This window comes from Octopus sinensis, linkage group LG3 (assembly GCF_006345805.1).
Source record: "Octopus sinensis linkage group LG3, ASM634580v1, whole genome shotgun sequence".
In the NCBI taxonomy this organism is placed as follows: Eukaryota; Metazoa; Mollusca; class Cephalopoda; order Octopoda; family Octopodidae; genus Octopus; species Octopus sinensis.
Window position 1 is genome coordinate 89,102,825 of NC_042999.1, and position 5,000 is coordinate 89,107,824.

A 5,000-nucleotide genomic window follows, 5' to 3' on the forward strand; every position below is an offset into this window, starting at 1 on the left:
ACACACACACACACACGTCCACACACATATATAATCGTTAGTCCGACAAATTATCTTTGTTACGTCTATAGCTCTACAAGAATTAAAGATTAACAATTATGGATTAAATATTTTATTCATTCTCAAACTTATTAAATACACTTCTCATTTCTAAGAGGTGGGACATAAATTGCTTGGCCTTTTCACCCTTTGGAACATACATACTTACGCACGCACACACACACACACACACAAATACCACCCAACACCACACATACGCACACGCATACACATGCACGCGTGCACACACACACACATGACACACAAACAAACAAATACACACACATACACAAACAAGCACTCACACGCATGTGTTCCCAAGACTACTCTGACCTGAAGTAGTAGCAGCCGTCCGGGTCCCAGCTCTGGATTACCTGGCATATTTGGTAACAATCTGTCTGAGTGCAGAGACGCAGAAAGACCCTTGATTGGTGAGAAAATGCTGATGCCACATCTTTCTAGGAAAGAGACACTCTGACGTAAAACTCTTTCTAGGAAAGAGACACTCTGACACTGTTATGTTAACTTGTTTCGGCCTATCACTATGTACTAACCAAGAAAACTCAGAGAGTGATACGCGTGTTGTACAAGCGTTTATCACTGTAATTCAATCAGGAACAGAAGTGGTAATCTCATTTGTCATTCCATCTATTGAAAGTCCTATGGCGGCGGAAGAGTGACTACGTACGCAGACCTAACCAGTTAGAGGCGATCAGCGAGGTACAACAATCGTTTGTTACGTGTGCTTCAAATCATGCAGATTTGCAGAAAGATTGAATAGTCATCTGAAATGTCATGGGCGGAAAGTCAGAAATATCATTGATAAAGAGAAGGCACAAGGAGACGGTTATCATCTGGATGATTACCGTTCCCTTGTTTTTTCTCTTAGAAGCAATCTCTTTTTCTCTCTCGCTCCTTCTCCCTCTCTCTATCTCTCTCTCTCTCTCTCTCTCTATCTATCTATCTATCTATCTATCTATCTATATATATATATATATATATATATATATATCTACGCCCAAGTCAAAGACATGAGGTTACATTTACATACACAACTGTATATATATATACATTTGTGTGTGTGTATGAGAGAGAGAGAGAGAGAGAGAGAGAGAGAGAGAGTGTGTGTGTGTGTGTGTGTGTGTGTGTGTCTGTATGTGAGATGTCTCATGAGTGCTACTGGTAACATGGAATCCATGATAACCCGTTGCATGATCGGGTCTCGGCGACTAAACTGGCACTCCCACTAGCTTGCATGGTGAGGTACGTTGCTAGAAGCCGAGGGATAGAAACAAGACCTGTCAAAAGGACGGATGAACCTAACGTAGTTTCACTGAGTATCTAGCAATAAACGAGTCCGCAGAAATTCCGGGATGGTGTCCGGCGTACTGGAAGACCGCTGGGAGTAAGGCATCTCTTAACTTTTTCTTTGTTTTTTTTTTTGTTTTTTTTTTTGAAGCCTATCTCTAGGTGAAGATCATTCTAATATAAAAGCAGATATGCAGAGAATGGCACTGAACAACTTGAAGACATTGTTCTTGCACTTGAGATCATGGTTCTACCATATTCTTGAACTTCTAACCCTTATTGACAATGGATACCTTGACCTGGTTTGTCTCTAGATTATTTCAGTAGAGTGGAGAGCGTATGTGAGTTGTGCAAGCTTTATTGGACTTAAAATTTTAGGTTGTGCAATATATAGGCCACAAATATGTTCAACTCTTTTTTGTCTATCTCCCTTGACTACTGAATAGACGTCATCAGCATACAGATGATGCCTATTCAAGGAAAAACAGGTGTCTACGAGTGTCCTCGGATCTCCAGAAATTAAGCGTGTTCTTTCCTTAATGGTATGTTTCATTGGAGAATTCTGAATTTGTGAGATCATCTCCTTTTCTCAAATAAAGGTTGTTTTGATTTGATCTCAGCTGCCATTTGTAACTGTGACATAGCCTCTAGAGGCGGAGATAACTTTAATAACTCAATAATTTATGCTGTTTGGTATTTGATATATCCGCAGTTGTCATATAAATGCCACTGGTCATTCTAACTTATTTATCTTGGCTTAATATTTTTTGCTTAATATTACTAAACCTAGAAACGAAATCGCTTTACTAAATAAATATATCTTTATCTTTTATCTTTTACTCGTTTCAGTCATTAGACTGCGGACATATTGGAGCACTGCCTCGGAAAAGTTTTAGACATATGACTGGACCCTAGTACTTAATTTTGCTACACCTGGTACATATTCTATCGCTGTTTTTTGCCGAACCGCTAAGTTATGAGGACGTAAACACACCAACGCCGGTGGTCAATCGGTGGTATTGGGGAACAAACACAAAGACACACACATATACGACGGGCTTCTTTCAGTTTCCATCTACCAAATTCACTCACTTTGGTCGGTTCGAGGCTATAGTAGAAGACACTCGCCCAAGGTGCCACACAGTAGAACTGAACCTGGAACTACGTGGTTGAGAAGCAAGCTTCTTACCACCCAACCACGTCTGCGCCTATAAATGAATAAATAAATAAATAAATAAATAAGAAATGTTTTACCTCTTATTGCAACTGTTAGTGTTGCATTCTGAATTCTACGCTTGTATGTTTTGTGCGTTTATACAGTTTAGGTAATACATGCACTGTTATTGCCACTAGCTACCCTAGCTACTACTCTTTGAGTCAAATAACTAAAGCTACGCTTAAATATAATAACTTAACCACCATCCCACAACAGTGTAACCTTTAACTAAATTAAAAAGTCATTTATAAATTGCAATTGATATGCTTTTATACCCAAACCTGTAGCGGTTAGTTACTGTTCAGTATATTTATATAATTTACATAATGTGAGAATTCTTTCTTAATCATTTGAGTTTTTTAAGCAAGTTGTAATGAATGCATTTAAAATACCCAATTAGAGAGATTAGAATCAAAAGTAGTGTTGAATATTTTCGCACTTTATCTGAGAAAGAAGGAAACACAACGTATAGAGGTTAAACTAATGATATTATAATGTTTATATTAAAGAGGATTTTCACTCTAAGAAAATATTATTAAAGGCAATCCTGAAAATATTTTGGCTTGACCTGAAAGAAATAAATGTGAAATCTTCATAACACTACATTCAATTAAATATATCATAGAAATTTTAGATTAGTTTTATGTTTGGCGATTACATTTACACATGTACCAATTTTTTTAATTTATTCATATCAAAGAGATAAATTATCACAATTTTAAATTTCGTTACGTCGTCTTTTCAAACATTGCATGAACGGTTGTTTTGATTTTGTCCATATTGTTAGATACGACATTGTAGTTTAACACTTATGAAAAATCACCTAGACATACAAGTAAAACAAACTTGTTACGGTAGATAATCTCAATCTGCATCCTAAAAACACTCCCGCAAATTTTAATAGCCTCACTGGCTCCCAAATTCTTTGCTAGGACGCGCAGCAAGTGCAGAGTCCATATTACTCGCTTCCATTGAGACCACCACCAGCATCTCTTGGGTAGTAAAGAGGTAGACTAAACGAGGAGTTTCAGTAATATTAATTCATTCACTCTCTGTCTCCCAAAGAATTTCCAGCGTTGCATTATAATGATAAGAGTCAACACAAACGAACGAATACTAAACGATTCCTTCCTTCTGAGAGAGACAATACCACAATTTCGTGCTGAACAACCTGTATTGATGATTTTTTTTTTTTAGTGATGAAAGGTTTATGTTGTGCATTATTTCACTCCTTCCACTAAATCGATACTTCTTGAACAAATGCATGGTGAGCCACACGTCAGATATCGAAATGATTGCAATGCAACATGAAACGAAGTGTTTTGCTCAAGAACACAACGCACCGCCCTTTACAGAAATCGAAACCACGAGAGAAAGAGGAAGAAAATGGAAGTCATGAGATTTTTTCATTAATCACTGCGATCTTTTCGACCCAGTGTGCATCAGTCTGTCACGGGTAGGATTTAGAAAAATAATTATGATGCATCATTCGGCGCAGATGTGCCTCGTCCGGTGACTTGTCAAAAGGTACTTCGTTCTTGAATCTCCGTTTCGCTTATTTCGATTAGGATACAATCTGGTGTTTGTCTGTAGCTACTCGCATACAGGAAGGAGAAAACTTGAGTTAGAATAGCCAAATTATAACTTATGTATGTATGTATGTCATTATCCAGTTTTATTTCAAGATTTCTTGCCAATAGAGGAAGAGTCGATTTGTAATCTAGATCCAAGGCTCCTTAATGTAATTTCCACAACATCAACAGGCTATTTTTGCATGGATGTATATGTGCAGATTTGTATGTTTTATTTTATGAATGTATTCTCATGCAGATAGTTGCATGTCTTGACATGCTCATATATATTTAAATGATAAACTTCTCAAAAGTTTTACAGATCTTTATAACTCCAGTAATGGCTTGAATCTGTAGTCTTCGAATCAGCTTTCTCCTTTCTGGTTTTGAGATGCCTAGTTTTTCAAGATTGGTATTTAGGCAGTGTGTTACATATCCCAGTGCCCAAATAATCATAGATATAAACCTGAACTTGTAATATGGATAGAGTAGCAGTAGATTCCGCAATAGTTCAGAGTAGGTATTTTCTTTTTCGCTGATCTTTAGCATTATATTAACATCTGTTGGGCAGCTGATTTCCACAACTGTTTCTCTTCTCTATTCCAAATTACTGTCAGGTCTATTATGTTTACATTTTATTGAAGTTTCCACTGGGACATTCCACCAGTACTCTTTTTTATGAATGGCTATCGCTTCCACCATACTGTAAGTTCTTATTTCATTGGCCTCGGGGTTATCCCTCCGACAGATCTCATTATACAATGTCTTAGTTACAACATCATGTCTCATCGATAGATAATACCGTGATGACATTTTTGGACAACTGCTGATGATGTAGGTGATACTTTCGGTGTTAACTCCATAAA